At 39.8% G+C, this 20,515-nt stretch overlaps 1 non-coding gene across 1 annotated transcript; it reads left to right on the forward strand.

Moving 5' to 3' along the window:
* The first annotated feature begins 19,951 nt into the window (after positions 1 to 19,951).
* On the forward strand, positions 19,952 to 20,058 carry LOC117796870. Its single transcript, XR_004621573.1, has one exon. It is a non-coding gene; the product is annotated as a U6 spliceosomal RNA (small nuclear RNA).
* The last annotated feature ends 457 nt before the right edge of the window (positions 20,059 to 20,515 follow it).

Genomic DNA, 20,515 nt, shown 5'->3' on the forward strand with positions numbered 1-20,515 from the left:
TATTTGTATCATTTTTGTACCACTTCCATAGGTCTTATAGATGCTCATATATCCCTGCCCCCCAAGGATGAATAGGCTGGAGTTTATAAGTTCATTTCCAGGAGGCTCCAGACCCCCATGCAAATCACTGGATAGCTAGGTACAGAATTGGAGGTAAGAGTAAATAATATATCCTCAGGGTACCTCGCTCTATAACAAATTAACGTACCTCCAGACTCAGCAAATTTTCACTCAACTGCCAAGTCAAATGTGGCTTCCTTGCTTCTTAATTTTCTCAACTGGAAATAACTGTTTTCCATGTGTTTTCATATCACTTGATTCAGATTCTTTCTCTGCTATAGCCCATACAACTTACTATTACAGTTTTTATTATTGATGATCTTATTTTTTTTATTTTTTTATTTTTTTACTTTACTTTGTAACACCTCTGGACCCCAGATTCCCAAAACATTGATGTCCAAATACCCGTTGTTTGCTTAAATGGCTGAAAGCAGTACTCTGACCTCTTTGGCAGCTTTTGCTCACTCTCATGGTTCACCCAGCATTGATAACAGACCCTATGATACTCTCTTATTCTATGTATTTACAGGTTGATTCAAGCTAATAGAAAAACAGGACACACTTAGAGCCTTGCTTTGTTACTTGATTCCTGGTTCACTCTAGAATGAAGCAAAGCAAAATCTCCTATGTATAGATTCTGGTGTTTATGCCACCACAGAAGATCATTGTCTGCTCTAATGTTGGAAGAACTCATAGTTGCTTCCACTCCATTCTTCTTTTTTAAATTTTTTTATTATGTTATGTTACTCACCATACAGTATATCCTTAGTTTTTGATGTAAAGTTCCATGATTCATTATTTGCGTATAACAGCCAGTGCACCATGCAATACATGCCCTCCTTAATACCCATCACCGGCCTATCCCAATCCTACACCCCCCTCCCCTCTGAAGCCCTCAGTTTGTTTCCCAGAGTCCATAGTCTGTCATGGTTCATTACCCTTCTGTTTACCTCCCTTCATTCTTCCCTTCCTTCTCCTACTGATCTTCCTATTTCTTGTCCCATAAATGAGTGAAACCATATAATTGTCTTTCTCTGCTTGACTTATTTCATTTAGCATAAGCTCCTCCAGTCCTGTCTACATTGCTGCAAATGTTGTGAAATCATTATTCTAGAAACTACAAATCACTCTTGAAAGACATTGAGGAAGACACAAAAAGATGGAAAAATATTCCATGCTATTTGGAAGAATAAACATAGTTAAAATGTCTATGCTACCCAGTGCAATCTATACTTTCAATGCCATCCCGATCAAAATACCAATGATATTTTTCAAAGAACTGGAACAAACAGCCCTTAAATTTGTGTGGAACCAGAAAAGGCCCTAAATCTCCAAGGAATTGTTGAAAAGGAAAAACAAAGCTGGGGGCATCACGTTGCCAGATTTCAAGCTATACTACAAAGCTGTGATCAAAAAGACAGCATGGTACTGGCACAAAAACAGACACATCGACCAATGGAACAGAATAGAGAACCCAGAAATGTACCCTCAGCTCTTTGGGCAACTAATCTTTGACAAAGCGGGAAAAAAACATCCAGTGGAAAAAAGACAGTCTCTTCAGTAAATGGTGTTGGGAAAATTGGACAGCAAATTATACAAAAGAATGAAACTTGATCACTGTCTCACAACATACATAAAGATAAACTCCAAATGGATGAAAGACCTCAATGTGAGACAGGAATCCATCAAAATCCTAGAGGAGAACATAGGCAGCAACCTCTTTGATATCGGCCACAGCAACTTTTTTCATGACACATCTCCAAAGGCAAGAGAAACAAAAGATAAAATGAACTTTTGGGACTTCATCAAGATAAAAAGCTTCTGCACAGCCAAGGAAACAGTCAAAAAAACTAAGGCAGCCCATGGAATGGGAGAAGATATTTGCAAATGACACTACAGAAAAAGGCTAGTACCCAAGATCTACAAAGAACTTCTCAAACTCAATACACAAGAAACAAATAATCAAATAAAAAAATGGGCAGAAGATATGAACAGACACTTTTCTAATGAACACATACAAATGGCTAACAGACACATGAAAAAATGTTCAAAATCATTAGCCATCAGGGAAATTCAAATCAAAACCACATTGAAATACCACCTTACACCAGTTAGAATGGCAAAAATTGACAAGGCAGGAAACAACAAATTTTGGAGAGGATATGGAGAAAGGGGAACCCTCTTACACTGTTGGTGGGAATGCAAGTTGGTACAACCACTTTGGAAAACAGTGTGGAGGTCCCTTAAAAATTGAGTTACCCTATGACCCAGTAATTGCACTACTGGGTATTTACCCCAAAAATACAGACATGGTGAAGAGAAGGGAAATATGCACCCCAATGTTCATAGCAGCACTGTTCACAATAGCTAAATTGTGGAGGGAGCCAAGATGTCCTTCAACAGATGACTGGATTAAGAAGATGTGGTCCATATATACAATGGAATATTACTCAGCCATCAGAGAGAATGATTTCACTCCATTCTCCTTTGAATGGGAGAATGAATTTGTCCTATAGGACATTATTACCAGCCAGCCAATGTTAAATTCTAAGACCAAGAAAGCATAAGACAGCATCCTTCAGTAACTTATTTTCCACAAGACACACAAGAGAAACAATAAAAAGGAGAAGACTTTTGAAAACTGAAAAACTAGAACTGATTTCTTTCTTGTCTCACATTTAGAAAAATTATTTTCCATGCTAGCAAGTACCTGAGGATTGCATACAGATTACACGGATTCTTTTTTTTTTTAAGATATTATTTATTTATTTATTTGACAGAGAGAGAGAGAGCCAGCAAGAGAGGGAATGCAAGCAGCAGGAGTGGGAGAGGAAGAAGCAGGCTCCTAGTGGAGGAGCCTGATGCTGGGCTCGATCCCAGGACCCCAGGATCACAATCTGAGCTGAATGCAGACGCTTAACGACTGAGCCACCCAGGCGCCCCAGATTACATGGATTCTAATCCATGTCTATACTTCCATTTTTTAAAAAAGTTTAATTTATTTATTTTAGAGGGAGTTGGGAAGGACATAGGGAGATGGAGAGACAGTCTGAAGCAGACTCCACACACAGCCTGACACAGGGCTCGATCTTACAATGCATTAATCATGACCTGAGCTGAAATCAAGAGTCAGACATTTGACTGAGCGACCCCAGTACCCCATATACTTTTAAATGCTCATAAGAATTATGATTTCCTCTTCAACTAAACTTTTTAACACACAATCTCAACATCAGATCTAATGAATTTTCTAAGAGCATCGTGTATTACAGATGCTCTAACAGATCTTTGTAATTACATTCAGTAACTTAATATTCATAATATTCTGTGAACAAAGAAACATTATTGGCATATAAAAATGAGCAGAGATGCAGAAAGGCTAAAATAGGAGAGGTTAAGATGGCGGAGGAGTAGGGGACCCCTTTTTCAGCCGGTCCCCTGAGTTGAGCTGGATAGGTACCAGACCAGCAGGAACATCCACAGAATCAGCCTGAGATGCAGGAAGATACATCTGGATCTCTACAAATGAACATCTCCAGCGCTGAGTATCGAGGTACGAAGCGGGGAGCCATGAAACCGCGCACAGATATCGGAAGCTAAACAGAAGGGGGAGGGAGCCGCCGTGTCAGGGCGCCGGGAAGCGGTAGCCACCTACACGGGGGAGCGGACAGACCGCGGACCCGCACGCTTGAGACAGCAGGCTGAGAAGGGAGCTCCGGGAGCGCACGCGGGACGGCTGGCGGTTGGCGGGCCACCTGCACGGGGGAGCAGGCGGACTCGCGGACGGCACCCGCGAGACAACAGACTTAGAACGCGAGCTCCAGGAGCGCGCGCGCAGGGCGGCTGGCGGGCCACCTGCACCGGGGAGCGGGCGGACCGCGGACCCGCACTCTGGAAACGGCAGACTGAGTCCGTGAGCCGGGAGCGTGCACCACCAAGCATCTCACGGAGCTCCGGAGCTCCGGTGTGCTCACTGGATCGAGGCTGAGACCGGGAGCTCCGGGAGCGTCCGCGGGGCGGCTGGCGGCTGGAGGGCCACCTGCACGGGGGAGCAGGCGGACTCGCGGTCAGCACCCGTGAGACACCAGACTGAGACGGGGAGCTCCGGGAGCCCGCGCGGGGCGGCTGGCGGCTGGCGGGGTTGGAAACACAAAGGACAGAGACGTGCCGGCCCTGGAAGTGAGGGCTGGGACGCCGGGTGTGGGGCGCACAGCCCGGGATGCTGCAGGGTTGAGCAGCACCAACAGAAACAGAGTTAAAGTGGCCAGAACATCAGTGGAGAACGATCCGCGATCCCTCTGTTCTGAGACAGAGGCTGAATTTCAGCCGCTGCTGCTCTCTCAGAAGAGGCATAGCAAACCGCCAGGGAAAGCCGCCAGAGAACAAAAGCCCGGAAATACCGGCTCACAGGGTGCCCATCCCCATCCCCCCTCGCAAGGGACACAGAGACTCTACCCAAACAGGGTTTTCTGAGTACCGGCAGGCAGGCCCCTCCCCCAGAAGGCAGGCTGAAAAATCAAGAAGCCCACAACCCGGAGCGCCTGAGTGGCGCAGTCACCAAGCACCTGTCTTCGGATTAGGGTGTGATCACAACGCTCCGTAAGGAGTCCTTCATCGGGCTTCTCCACCGGGAACCTGCTTCTTCCTCTCCCACTCCTCTGCTTGGGTTCCCTTTCTTGCTGACTGTCTCTCTCTCTCTCAAATAAATAAATAAACTCTTTAAGGAAGAAGCCCACATCCCTAAGATCTCTATAAAACAAGGGCGCACGGCCTGGGTCCCAGTCAACACTTGGGCTCTGGACAACCCTGCAATCTCTCTTCATCAGAATGACGAGAAGGAGAAGTCCCCCCCAGCAAAGAAAAGATAATGAGTCTGTGGCCTCTGCCACAGAATTGGCCTCGGCCACAGAATTAATACATATGGATGTATCCCAATTATCAGAAATGGAATTCAGAGCAACAATGGTCAAGATGATGAGTAAACTTGAAAAAAGCATCAGAGAAAGCGTTGCTGAGAATATAGAATCCCTAAGGGCAGAAATGAGAGCGAATCTGACAGAAATTAAAAACTCAGTGGGCCAAATACAGTCAAAACTAGAGGCTCTGACGGCCAGGGTCACCGAGGCAGAGGAACGCGTTAGCGAATTGGAGGATGGGTTAGTAGAAGAAAAAACGAAAATAGAAGCTGGTCTTAAAAAAATCCACGCCCACGAATGTAGATTACGGGAGATTACTGACTCTATGAAACGATCCAATGTCAGAATCATCGGCATCCCTGAAGGGGTGGAGAAAAACAGAGGTCTAGAAGAGATATTTGAACAAATTGTAGCTGAAAACTTCCCTAATCTAGCAAGGGAAACAAGCATTCGTGTCCAAGAGGCAGAGAGGACCCCATCCAAGCTCAACCAGGACAAACCTACGCCACGGCATGTCATAGTGCAATTCGCAAATATTAGATCCAAGGATACAGTATTGAAAGCGGCCAGGGCAAAGAAATTTCTCACGTACCAAGGCAAAGGTATCAGGATTACGTCAGACCTGTCTACAGAGACCTGGAATGAGAGAAAGGCTTGGGGGGGCATTTTTAAAGCTCTTTCAGAGAAAAACATGCAGCCAAGGATCCTTTATCCAGCAAAGCTGTCATTCAGAATTGATGGAGAAATAAAGACGTTCCAAAATCGCCAATCATTAACCAATTTCGTAACCACGAAACCAGCCCTACAGGAGATATTAAGGGGGGCTCTATAAAGGTAAAAAGGCCCCAAGAGTGATACAGAGCAGCAAGTCACAACCGATACAAAGACTTTAAAGAGAAATGGCATCATTAAAATCATATCTGTCAATAATCTCTATCAATCTAAATGGCTTAAACTCTCCCATAAAACGCCACAGGGTTGCAGATTGGATAAAAAGACATGACCCATCCATTTGCTGTCTACAAGAGACTCATTTTGAACCCAAAGATGCATTCAGACTTAGAGTAAGGGGATGGAGTACCATCTTCCACGCAAATGGACCTCAAAAGAAAGCTGGAGTAGCAATTCTCATATCAGATAGACTGGATTTTAAACTAGAGGCCATAGAGAGAGATACAGAAGGGCACTATATTATTCTTAAAGGAAGTATTCAACAAGTGGATATGACAATTATTAATATATATGCCCCCAACAGGGGAGCAGCAAGATACACAAGCCAACTCTTAACCAAAATAAAGAGACATATAGATAAGAACACAGTAATAGTAGGGGACCTCAACACCCCACTATCAGAAATAGACAGAACACCCTGGCAAAAACTAAGCAAAGAATCAAAGGCTTTGAATGCCATACTCGACGAGTTGGACCTCATAGATATATATAGAACACTACACCCCAGAACCAAAGAATACTCATTCTATTCAAATGCCCATGGAACATTCTCAAGAATAGATCATGCTCTGGGACACAAAACAGGTCTCAGCCAATACCAAAAGATTGAAATTATCCCCTGCATATTCTCAGACCACAACGCTCTGAAATTGGAACTCAACCACAAGGAAAAACCTGGAAGAAACTCAAACACTTGGAGGCTAAGAACCATCCTGCTCAAGAATGACTCGATAAACCAGGAAATCAAAAAACAAATTAAACAATTTATGGAGACCAACGAGAATGAATACACAACGGTCCAAAACCTATGGGATACTGCAAAGGCAGTCCTAAGGGGGAAATACATAGCCATCCAAGCCTCACTCAAAAGAATAGAAAAATCTAAAATGCAGTTTCTATATTCTCACCTCAAGAAACTGGAACAGCAACAGAGGGACAGGCCTAACCCACTGACAAGGAAGGAGTTGACCAAGATTAGAGCAGAAATCAATGAATTAGAGACCAGAACCACAGTAGAGCAGATCAACAGGACTAGAAGCTGGTTCTTTGAGAGAATCCATAAAATTGATAGACCACTGGCAAAACTTGTCCAAAAACAAAGAGAAAGGACTGAGATTATTAAAATTATGACTGAAAAGGGAGAGGTCACGACCAGCACCATTGAAATTGCAAGGATTATTAGAAACTTTTATCAACAGCTATATGCCAAAAAACTAAACAATCTGGAAGAGATGGAGGCCTTCCTGGAAACCTATAAACTACCAAGACTGAAACAGGAAGAAATAGATTTCTTAAATAGGCCAATTAACTATGAAGAAATTGAGTCAGTGATAAACAACCTTCCAAATAATAAAACTCCAGGCCCAGACGGTTTTCCTGGGGAATTCTACCAAACATTCAAAGAAGAAATAATACCTATTCTCCTAAAGCTATTTCAAAAAATAGAAACAGAAGGAAAGCTACCAAACTCATTCTATGAGGCTAATATTACCTTGATCCCCAAACCAGGCAAAGACCCCCTCAAAAAGGAGAATTACAGACCGATTTCTCTAATGAATATGGATGCCAAAATCCTCAACAAGATCCTTGCTAATAGAATCCAACAGTACATTAAAAGGATTATCCATCATGACCAAGTGGGATTCATACCTGGGATGCAAGCATGGTTCAACACTCGCAAATCAATCAATGTGATACATCATATCAACAAGAAAAGACTCAAGAACCATATGATCCTCTCAATTGATGCAGAAAAAGCATTTGACAAAATACAGCATCCTTTCCTGATTAAAACCCTTCAGAGTGTAGGAATAGAGGGTACATTTCTCAATCTCATAAAAGCCATCTATGAAAAGCCTACTGCAAGCATTATTCTCAATGGGGAAAAGCTGGAAGCCTTTCCCTTAAGATCAGGAACACGACAAGGATGCCCACTCTCGCCACTATTATTCAACATAGTACTAGAAGTCCTTGCAACAGCAATCAGAAGACAAAAAGGGATCAAAGGTATCCAAATCGGCAAAGAAGAAGTCAAACTGTCTCTCTTTGCAGATGACATGATACTCTATATGGAAAACCCAAAGGAATCCACTCCCAAACTATTAGAAGTTATAGAACAATTCAGTAAGGTGGCAGGATACAAAATCAATGCCCAGAAATCAGTTGCATTTCTATACACGAATAACGAGACTGAAGAAAGAGAAATTAGGGAATCCATCCCATTTACAATAACACCAAAAACCATGCGTTACCTTGGAATTAACTTAACCAGAGACGTAAAGGACCTATATGCTAGAAACTATAGATCACTTTTGAAAGATATTGAGGAAGACATAAAAAGATGGAAAAATATTCCATGCTCATGGATTGGAAGAATTAACATAGTTAAAATGTCCATACTACCCAGAGCAATCTACACTTTCAATGCTATCCCGATCAAAATACCGAGGACATTTTTCAAAGAACTGGAACAAATAGTCCTTAAATTTGTATGGAACCAGAAAAGGCCCCGAATCTCCAAGGAACTGTTGAAAAGGAAAAACAAAGCTGGGGGCATCACAATGCCGGATTTCGAGCTGTACTACAAAGCTGTGATCACAAAGACAGCATGGTACTGGCACAAAAACAGACACATCGACCAATGGAACAGAATAGAGAACCCAGAAATGGACCCTCGGCTCTTTGGGCAACTAATCTTTGATAAAGCAGGAAAAAACATCCGGTGGAAAAAAGACAGTCTCTTCAATAAATGGTGCTGGGAAAATTGGACAGCTACATGCAAAAGAATGAAACTTGACCACTCTCTCACACCATACACAAAAATAAACTCCAAATGGATGAAAGACCTCAATGTGAGACAGGAATCCATCAAAATTCTAGAGGAGAACATAGGCAACAACTTCTATGACATCGGCCAGAGCAACCTTTTTCACGACACATCTCCAAAGGCAAGAGAAATAAAAGATAAAATGAACTTATGGGACTTTATCAGGATAAAGAGCTTCTGCACAGCCAAGGAAACAGTCAAAAAAACTAAGAGACAGCCCACGGAATGGGAGAATATATTTGCAAAGGACACCACAGATAAAGGACTGGTATCCAAGATCTACAAAGAACTTCTCAAACTCAATACACGAGAAACAAATAAACAAATCATAAAATGGGCAGAAGATATGAACAGACACTTTTCCAATGAAGACATACAAATGGCTAACAGACACATGAAAAAATGTTCAAAATCATTAGCCATCAGGGAAATTCAAATCAAAACCACACTGAGATACCACCTTACGCCAGTTAGAATGGCAAAGATAGACAAGGCAAGAAACAACAATTGTTGGAGAGGATGTGGAGAAAGGGGATCCCTCCTACATTGTTGGTGGGAATGCAAGTTGGTACAGCCACTCTGGAAAACAGTGTGGAGGTCCCTTAAAAAGTTAAAAATTGAACTACCCTATGACCCAGCCATTGCACTACTGGGTGTTTACCCCAAAGATACAGACGTAGTAAAGAGAAGGGCCATATGCACCCCAATGTTCATAGCTGCATTGTCCACAATAGCCAAATCATGGAAGGAGCCGAGATGCCCTTCAACAGATGACTGGATTAAGAAGCTGTGGTCCATATATACAATGGAATATTACTCAGCTATCAGAAAGAACGAATTCTCAACATTTGCTGCAACATGGACGGCACTGGAGGAGATAATGCTAAGTGAAATAAGTCAAGCAGAGAAAGACAATTATCATATGATTTCTCTCATCTATGGAACATAAGAACTAGGATGATCGGTAGGGGAAGAAAGGGATAAAGAAAAGGGGGGTAATCAGAAGGGGGAATGAAACATGAGAGACTATGGACTATGAGAAACAAACTGAAGACTTCAGAGGGGAGGGGGTGGGGGAATGGGATAGACTGGTGATGGGTAGTAAGGAGGGCACGTATTGCATGGTGCACTGGGTGTTATACGCAACTAATGAAGCATCAAACTTTACATCGGAATGTGGGGATGTACTGTATGGTGATTAACATAATATAATAAAATTAAATTTAAAAAACATAAAAAAAAAGAAAGGCTAAAATAATTATCTTTCCTACTAATTTGCTACATTTTGGAATAATGATTGAAACCTAAGGCAAATTCTATTTCTCAAAAAACTATTACTTCTTTTCATTATTTTCTAAAAAATAAAAGAATGAACTCTTTATAAAAAGTATTAAGTCTTATCAGGGACACCTGGGTGGTTTAGTCGGTTAAACACCCGACTCCATGTCAGCTTAGGTATTGACCTCAGTGTCATGAGTTCAAGTCCTGCATTGGGCTCCACAGTGGGTACAGAGTCTACTTAAAAAAAAAAAAAAGCAAAACAAACAAACAAAAAAACCTCATCATATGTGGCAAACAGTCTTCTAAAAATGATCCTCAATGATCCCTGTCTCCTGTTATTCACATCTTTGCATAATCCCTTCTTCGTGATCCCTGAGATGACTATGGTCCTGATCAATACCTTGATTTCAACCTAGTGAGGGATATGAAGTCGAGGACCTAGATAAGTCATAACCCGATTTCTGACACCCAGAAACTGAGGTAACAGAAGTATGTGTGTTTAAACTAACTTTGGAGGCAATTTGTTATATAGCAATATATAGCTAATATACATATACTCTGTCCTTTTGTTACTGCTGTGTAAGAAGTCACTCCAAAATCTTAGTAGTTTAATAAACAATAATCATTTATTTTGCTCTATAATTTTCAATGTGGTTAGGAATTATTGGGTTGGACTTTGGTCTGTAATATCTGGAGCTTCAACTGGGATGATTAGAATTTGTGGGAATGGGAAGAGATGGGAACTCATTGGGCATGTCTCTCTCTTCATGTAGTCTCATGATCTCTCTATGTGGCCTCTCCATGTGGTGTTTACAGCAGATTGGCCTCAGAGCAGTCAGCCTGCTTACTTTGTAGTCCAGAGTTGCAAGAAAAAGTCTTGTAAGAGACCACAGCAGATACTGCAAAGCTTCTTATGACCTCATCTTGGAAGTCACACAATATCACTTCTGCCATATGAGTAAGGTCACACAAGGCCAATCACAACTTAATGTGGGAGAAGCCTACACAGAGCATGTATCTTGGAAGATGAGACTACCTGGGACTGTCTTGGAGTCTGGCTACCATACTTTTCTATATCTGTTTCTCTTCTTATTTCATCAAATGTCAAAGACTACCTTGAAAGAAAACAGGCTTGGCAGTTGGACAAATCTGCTGCTTACCGTCTTTAAGTATAGCGCTTAGCTTGTATGTGCCCTTGTGTCCTGATGCAAGAAATTAAATACCTATACTTTTATTGGGTTATGGTGAAAATCAATGAGTTAAGAAAATGTAAATGCTGAAGTAGAGTGCTTGCCATAATGTGCCTCATGCACAGTGGATGGCATTTCCACTTTTCTAATTCAATATTCTCCTCTGGAGTCACTTCTTTTTAATCTTCTATGCTAGGGCTTACCACTTCCTGCCTTTTATGATAGCCGTTTATTATCTTACCTAATGAGTTACAAAAACACTTAGAAGTAGGAATTATATTCATCTTTACAACCCCATTAATTCAGCACCTGGCAGATGCTTAATAAATAATCATTGATTAAATGTTTACTACTCACTTGCACTATTTTTTTTAAAGATTTTATTTATTTATTTGACAGAGATAGAGACAGCCAGCGAGAGGGAACACAAGCAGGAGGAGTGGGAGAGGAAGAAGCAGGCTCATAGCAGAGGAGCCTGATGTGGGGCTTGATCCCAGGACTCTGGGATCACACCCTGAGCCGAAGGCAGACGCTTAACCTCTGTGCCACCCAGGCGCCCCTCACTTGCACTATTCATCTGGCACTCTTTCTCATAGCCTTGTCCCTCCGTGTAGGGTCAGCCCCTTAGTGGAACTGACTATGCCTTGTAAGTCTTTGTCTCCACTGTCAGCCTCAGGCCTTGTACAAAGTGTATGCTACTTGAAGCCTATGGAACCAATTGTAATACCCACTGTTTTCTTAACACATTTCTTTTTCCTTTGATTGGACCCTTCCTATCTCCTAGTAGGAAACAGCAGGGCAAAGTGGAAAAAGGAAGCACAGCAGAGGTTAGGCTCCAATACTCAGGGTCAGACAACCTGGCTTTGAATCAGATTTAGGCAGTTAACTACTTGCAAACCTTAGAAATTGTTAAATCTCTCCACGCCTTTTGTCATTTGCAAAATTGGGACAAATATCTTCTCTTCATAGGGTAGTTATGAGAATTAAACGGGATCATGTATATATAACACTTCACACAGTGCTTATACAAAGCAAGAGCATAGTAAATTTTGATTTTTGGTAAATGTAACTTCTTCCAGGAAACCTTCCTACATTGCCCAAGCTGAAACTCTGCCCACAATGCCTATGCGTTTTATTGATTTTTCCATATGGAAAGTGTCTTATTCAACCCTTTGTAATAGTGAACTATGTGGTTCATTTTATCTTCCTTACTTAATTACAAATTCTTAGGCCACAGCATCTGGATAAGATTTGGCAGCAAGCCCTGAATACAGCATAGGTAAAGGAATATTTTTGTATCCCTTCCCCACACTTATACCTCTGTTTGTTCTCTTACAGCAAATATATAGATTAAGAGGAGCTGCTAATATTATCGGTTGAAATATGATATTGGACCATGTTTTACTAGGCAACACTTTTGATTAAGCTGTCATTATGATTACTATTCTTTTGATAAGCAGACCTAGGGTTTCTCTTACACTCAGCGTGTCTGTCTCTCTTACTCTTGGTCTTGCCCTTTGAAGCCACACATTCTTAAGTGGAGGAGGACAGTTTAAGTATGTGTTACTCTTAATATTGATCCCTTTCCTCCTTCTTGGAGATGAAGACACGAGTAAATACCTAAAGTCCATTTTACAACCTATCTTTAACCAGAGAGTCTTGCTTTGGACATTACTGCTCACTAACTCAGTATCCTTCACTCTTCTTTTGTTCCATGTATATTATTTTTCTCAGTCCAGAATTCTGCTGGGAGGCCATGTAAACGGAGGGCAGGGTCTAACTGTACCTTTGCTCTTGGAGGTAATACTATCAAATTCCCATCCTCTGAATATGTAGTGCACACCAGTAGCAATGCTGATAATAATAATAGAGACTAATATGCACTGAGCTCCTTGTGAGCCCTTCTAAATGTTTTATATGTATTAACTCATGAAGTCCTCAGAACCCAATCAACTGGAGGGACTGAAAGACAAGAGCATTAACTACTTTGAGCGCCAATTTACTGATAAGTAGCAAAGCTGGGATGTAAAGCCAGAAAATTTGGTATTAGCAAGAGATAGCTCTTATCATTTGTAATATACTGCCTTTCACTGGGTGCCTACAAAAAGGGGGTGAATGCAGAAACTGAACTTTCCAATCTACCCCACCATTATTCCTTAATTAGAAAGTTATGACAAGCTCCCTACTAGATAAATCTAAATTAAATAAAAATAAAGCAAGTATAAGTCCACTTACAGAAAAAAAATAGGAGGAAAGGCATTTGAGGTTATAACAGAAGATTTGTAGGACAAATATCTGATACCAATAATAAGAAGCCAAGGGGCTGTGCCTGGGTGGCACAGCGGTTAAGCATCTGCCTTCGGTTCAGGGCGTGATCCTGGCGTTATGGGATCGAGCCCCACATCAGGCTCTTCCGCTATGAGCCTGCTTCTTCCTCTCCCACTCCCCCTGCTTGTGTTCCCTCTCTTGCTGGCTGTCTCTCTGTCAAATAAATAAATAAAATCTTTAAAAAAAATAAGAAGCCAAGTTATTAAAGCCTAGTGTAGTCAGCAATGATAGCTTCTTTTCTCAGGTGGATTTGTGTTTTTTATCTTTTATATTGGGAAGTAAGGAATCAGATCCCATCCACATTTCCACTACCGAGTTTGTTGTTGTTGTTGTTGTTGTTTTAAGATTTTATTTATTTATTTCTTAGAGAGCTAGAGCACAAGCAGGGGGAGCGACAGGCAGAGGTAGACACAGGCTCCCCGCTGAGCAAGGAGCTGGATGCTGGATTTGATCCCAGGACCTTGGGATCATAACCTGAGATGAAGGCAGACACTTAACTGACTGAGCCACCCAGGCATCCCTCCACTACTAAGTTTTTATATTGACTGAATTCTGTCCCTCCTTCCTTCATTTCCCTTGGCAGTGGTTGGTCTGAAGCCAATACGCTTCTATATCAACATGGAGCAGTGTAAAGTTAGTATGTTAATTCAACTCAGTTCAACTTTGGTAGTTTACCTGCAAAGTCATAGAGACAAGAAAGCAGGATTCCACTGCTTTTTATGACTTACAACAAGATTTGTAACCTTGACAAATAATCAACAATAGGTACACTTATAAGGCTACAATGATCCTGACCACTAATCAATATCCATCCACTTATAACCTATAAACAGGAAGAAATGCATCAGCAAATCAACACATGTTGTTTAAGCACATATTGGAGCTAAGGTCTGTCCAGCAGCACAGTAACCAGGTACAGACTTGCCTTCAAAGAGCCTAGGATCTCCATAGGGAACTAAGGCTTAAATAATAAGACAGCATTTAGCACAAGACAATATCAAATGTATCAAAGGCAGTGAGGGGTTGGTGGTGATGGGAGGGAAAATGAGGATATTTCTCAGCTAGCAGTGAAAAGGTATATAATCTATATATTCCTGAACAATAGCATTGCATATACACAGTATCATGCACTTAAAAATTTTTAAAAAAATACATTTTTTTTTTTACACAAACTAGGTATAAAAGAGTAGCTCAAACACAGAATCCTAGGATATAAGTATTATGGAGGATGGGGAAATGTTAACAATAGAAAAAAGGAATAGTTAAAAAAAAACCCACAATATTAAAAATAATAACCTTTGTTTTTCATTTGCGGTACTTATGGCTTTTGTACTTAGTAAATCATTTATGGGATTACTTATTTAATGTCAGTCTAGCCCTTTTAGAGAATTACTCTGTTTTTGTTGTTGTTGTTTATTCCCAGGGTCGAGTACAGCACCTAAAGCAGAGTAGGTGCTCGGTAAATAGTTGTTGAGTAAATGAATGAATGAATGGATAGTGAATGAAAAAGTATTTAAGGACATAAACAAATCCCATTCAAGTCATATGAAATTGAGAACTATAGATTGACAACAATAGAGTTACACACAAGAGAGCTCTTTATTTAGGGGGAAATTACATGTGTGCATTATATACATAAGTTCTGAGTATGCACATGGACTAACACACCCCATATCTCCATATGTGACTCAAACCATGATTTGCCTACCAGGTTAGAGAGCAATATTTTCCTGGACTCCAGAAATTCACTGAGGGAACTTGTTAAATGGTGTGTTGTACAAATGCCAAACACCCCACATAGTCAGCATTCCCCAGCCATTTCATAAACAAACTTCAAAAGTCAATTGGTTTAATTGAACTGTCAAAGTAGGTCAGACTGAAAGGGCGGAGAGTATATATAAATAGTCCAGTGACTGTCAGTCTGAGGGAGCTAGTCATTAGATTTCAATCTGATCATAATGAATATGTTATTAAAACCCTCACAAAATAAATTGGTTTCATTTAAGTCACAGAGTTGAAGTCATGCAAAAGAAGTGAGGAGGGAGAATATTCAGGGTAAAGTTCTATACTTTTCTGGAATTGCAAATTTAAGCAAATCTTATATGGGTTATGTCATTTTTATGCTTGGGGAAAAAGAGAGATCTTTTCACTTAGTAGTAATCCATTCATATTTTAAAGGCTCGAAACTTAAAACAAGTATCCCCAAGTCTGTCCATATTAAGTCAGAATCATGAATTTCTCAATCCAGTGTTTGTCTCCAACAAAAGAAATAAGTGGGGTATTTTGCCTACCTGAACATCAGCCACAAGGTTTAGAATATCTACAAAATATATGTGTATCTAGCACAGTGCCTAGAACAGAGCGTAGACACATAGCAAATTTTGTTGGAATGACTGAAGTTCTTATTTCCAAGAATAACTCATTCACTCATTTTTACTATGAATTTTCTTACTGAGCCTACTGTGGAATTATCCTGTATCATGTAGGAAGTACAACATTTGAAATAAATTTTAGGGAAATTTTTTTGAATATTTGCTCTGTGTTGAGCACTGTATCTCATTTTAACTTCATAACCACCTTATGAAGGAGGTGCTATTAGTATATCTATTTTATAGATGAAGAAGTTGATACTTTAAGAAATCAAGTAAGTTGTTCAAGTTTATGCAGATAAACAATAAGAGAGGCAATATTTAAACAAAATTCTTATGTCTTCAACCATCAGCTTCCCTTCACACCAGCTTTCAAATTAAATGCAGTGAGAGAAACAGCATAACCCCTTAGCATAGCCTTTCTCTGTGTCCTGGGATCTTGCAGTTCAGGATGTTTGGGGCTGGAGCAAGGGTGGGGAAAGGTCTTGTTACAAAATGCAAGTTTATCAGCTTCATACAGACCTACTGAAAAAAAAAAAAACATATCCAGAACTATGGAAGAAAGATGGAAACCTGAAAAAATTAAACACTGTGTTATTGGAAGGAAGTTGAATGAAGTGAAATGGAATTTTGAGTAACTGTTATTGATCTTTTCAGAACTGGCTAATGTTATGGACACCTACGTTGGTGGTGGTAGCTAAGACTCAGTTTGAAGCCGAATCTCAATCACTTCATATACCACAATTACTCACAGAGGCTAAGGACAACGGATTAACAGTGTAGTACTGTTGAAAGAATGGGAAGAATTTTTAAGGTAAAAGTAGGTGACCAATTTTCTTACTTTAATAGGTAGTCCTGAACACATTATTTAAATCTCTCTAAGCTTACTCATGTAGAAAATAGGGAAAATAATATCTGTAAAGGAATACCAATACTGTAAGTAAAAATGTGTAATTGAGTGTCTGATACGTAGCAGGCACTTAGCTAGAAATACCTTCTTTTTTCTTAAAATAGCTAGCTTCTCTTGTGTGGATAGTCCTAAATTCTCTATATTTGTACAGCCCTCTGTTTAATTTTGGCTACATACTAAGCTAAAAGGCTTAGTCTGATAACTATGCTACGGAACCACTCCCAGGATCAAAAAAAAAAAAAAAAAAAAAAAAAAACCAGAAAAAACAAAAAACAAACATGACATTGTCTTGTAGGTCTCCAGAATAGCAATGTGTTCCTCTTCTCACAAAACAAATACCCTTTATAAACACTGTCCAATGCTGAGGTCATTCTGCTCTAGATATTCTAAAAATGGCATGAAGACTTTTTCGAGTTAACTATCTTTATTGGGTCAGACACATGACCTTGGAGCTAAGACAGCAGGGGTTATCTGAAAGAAATTCAGCAACCTCTTTAGAGTCAGCTCTGCTGGGTAGAGTTGCTAATAAGGACTGGGTCACAGGTTCAATCTCTGGGGTGCACACCATTATGTTAACTTTCTTATAAGACCTCCTTGACAGTAGGACTTGGGCTAGTCTTACCCCTAATACAGCAGTGACTACAGAAAAGATGGAGCAAAGGGCAAGACTTCAGCAGAAACCATCTCTATTCTTTAAAAACCCCATGCACTAATTGGATGAGTGGCATTTTCATCATATTCTGAAAGGAAAGACACGAACCCTTTCCTTTGACTCTCAAAACATATTGTTTTCACTGCAAGAGAAATTTGAAGTTAAAGTGTTTTCTTGTATCAATGATTGGAGAGGTAGTGAGAAGAGAGATACATGTGCACAATTTGAATCACCAGAACATGTGGGTATTGCAGTATTTGTATTTTCAAAGCGATGTGCTTCTGGTGAAAAAAGAAAAGAGGGAAAGCAGAAAAAAAGAGAGGAAAGTCATTTACATTTAGTAAGCATTGTGAGAACTACTTTATATAAATTTCTTATTTATCCACCCATTAACTATTTCTAGGTGTCAGGTACTATGCTAATAAGCACTGGGGAAAAGAGGAACAGGGCAGACAATGTTCCTCATTTTTATAAAATTTACTCTTTGGCAAGGGAAACAAATGTTAAGCAATTAATTACAAGTGCGACATGTTATAAGAACAAGAGCAAAGGGCACTATGGAGGCATATGACAAGGGAGAGCTCCAGTTAAGATTTCTGAATGTAAAACACAGAAACCATTTTCTAACTAAATTTAAACTGAAATATAAAATTAATTTTATAGTTCACAGAATCCAAGAAGGAATATAGAATCCAGGCTTTTAGAGGACAGGCTCCAGTGCAGTCCTGAATCTCATCAACAGGAGATCGTGAGTCCACCTGGGAATCCTCCGTCACATGACTCTGCTACAACCACTTCCAGTCTTCATATTTCTCCACATAAAAATAGTAGAAGAAAAATTATCTGCTTGGTTTATTTCTGGTCATATGTTAAGCTTTGATCAAGGTGGCAGGATCTATTACCAAACAGAGGATGAAGTGGGAGTGAAATGGCTATGTCTGCAGACAAAAATATCATGAAGATATGATATTAAAAATTAAAAATAAAAATGCTATATGATATAGTAATTGCACTATTTACCCAAAGAAAATGGACACACTAATTTGATAAGATATATGCACCCCTATGTTTACCACAGCATTACTCACAATGGCCGAGATATAGAAGCAGCCAAAGTGTCCATCAATAGACAAATTGATACGGAAGATGTGAAACATGCATGCGTGGAATGGAGTATTACTCATCCATAAAAAAGAATGAGATTGTGCCACTTGTGACAAGTTTGCAGTTTCTTACAAAATTAAATATGCAATTGCTATATATCCCAGCAATTTCAATCCCAGGTATGTACAAAAGAGAAATTAAAACATGTATTCATACAAACAATGGTATGTGAATGTTCACAGTTTTACTGATAATAGTCCAGAACTGGAAATAAGCCAAATGTCCATCAATTGATGAATAAATTGTGCTATGGCCATATAATAAATATAATCCAGCAATAAAAAAGAACAAATTGGGGAACATAGGTGGCTCAGTTGGTTAAGCATCTGACTCTTGATTTCAGTTTAGGTCTTGATCTCAGGGTTATGAGATCTAGCCCTGAAGTGGGCTCTGTGCTGGGCATGGAGCCTGCTTAGGATTCTCTCTGTCCCTCTCCTTCTGCCCTGACCCCCCCCACACACACACAGAAAAAGAACAAATTACTGATTGACACCACGTGGATCTCAAAAACATACTAAGTAAAAGAGGCCAAATATAAAAGAATATACACTATATGATTTCATTTAGATACAAAATTACAAAGATAAACCTTATTTAAAATGACAGATAGCTAGCCAATGGTTACTTAGAGCCAAGAGAAAGGATGGGCTGGGATGGGGCAAAAATTAATTTGGGGGGATAATGTAACATATCTTTTTTAAAAGATTTTTTAAAGTAATCTCTACACCAACATGGGGCTTGAACTCACTACCCCAAGATCAAGAATTATACTCTCTACTGACAGAGCCAGCCAGGTACACCAATGTTTTATATTTTGGTTGTGGTTGTCATTACATGCCCATTTAAATTCGTCGCTCATAGATATATACAATAGCTGCATTTCATTATATTTGAACTATATTTCAATAAAAGTGAATTAAAATTAAATATAAGGGGATAGGGGAAATGGGCAAAATGGGTGGAGAGTGGGAGATGCAGGCTTCCAGTTACAGAATGAATAAGTCATGGGGATAAAGGGTGCAGGATAGGGAATATAGTCAATGATATTGTATTAACATTGAATGGTAAATAATAGTAGTAGCTACACTCGTGTCGAACATAGCATAACATACAGAGATGTTGAATCACTATATTGTACACCTTAAATAATGGCATTATGTATCAACTTCATTTTAATTAAAAAAAGTAGGAAATACAACTCCCATGACAACATTTCTCATTGTCTCCCTATTTGCAGTCCCTTCTAAATGCTATCACACATGGGAGAACATGGCAGGAGTGGAAAAAACACATTGTCAAAAGAGTGCTCACTTCAGCAGCACATATACTAAAATTGAAATGATACAGAGAAGATTAACTTGGCCCCTGTGCAAGGATGACACACAAATTCATGAAGCGTTCCATATTTTTTAAGAGCTTTGAATGATACACTGGAGCAGATGAACTTCATAGATATACACAGAACATTCCACTCTAAAACAACAGAATAGTCATTCTTCTCGAACACACATGGAACTTTCTCCAGAATAGACCACGTACTGGGTCACAAATCAGGTCTCAAACAATACCAAAAGACTGAGATTATTCCCTCATATTTTCAGACTACAATGCTTTGAAACTAGAACTCAATCCCAAGAAAATTTTGAAGGAATTCAAACACTTGGAAGCTAAAGACCATACTACTAAAGAATGTTTGGGTCAACCAAGAAATTAAAGAGGAACTTAAACAATTCATGGAAACCAATGAGAACAAAACCACATCAGTCCAAAACCTATGGGATACTGTAAGGCCAGTCCTAAGGGGGAAATACATAGCCATCCATGCCTCCCTCGAAAAAGTAGAAAAATCCTGAATATACAAGTTAAC

The sequence above is a fragment of the Ailuropoda melanoleuca genome, chromosome 16 (genome assembly GCF_002007445.2).
Source record: "Ailuropoda melanoleuca isolate Jingjing chromosome 16, ASM200744v2, whole genome shotgun sequence".
Taxonomy (NCBI): domain Eukaryota; kingdom Metazoa; phylum Chordata; class Mammalia; order Carnivora; family Ursidae; genus Ailuropoda; species Ailuropoda melanoleuca.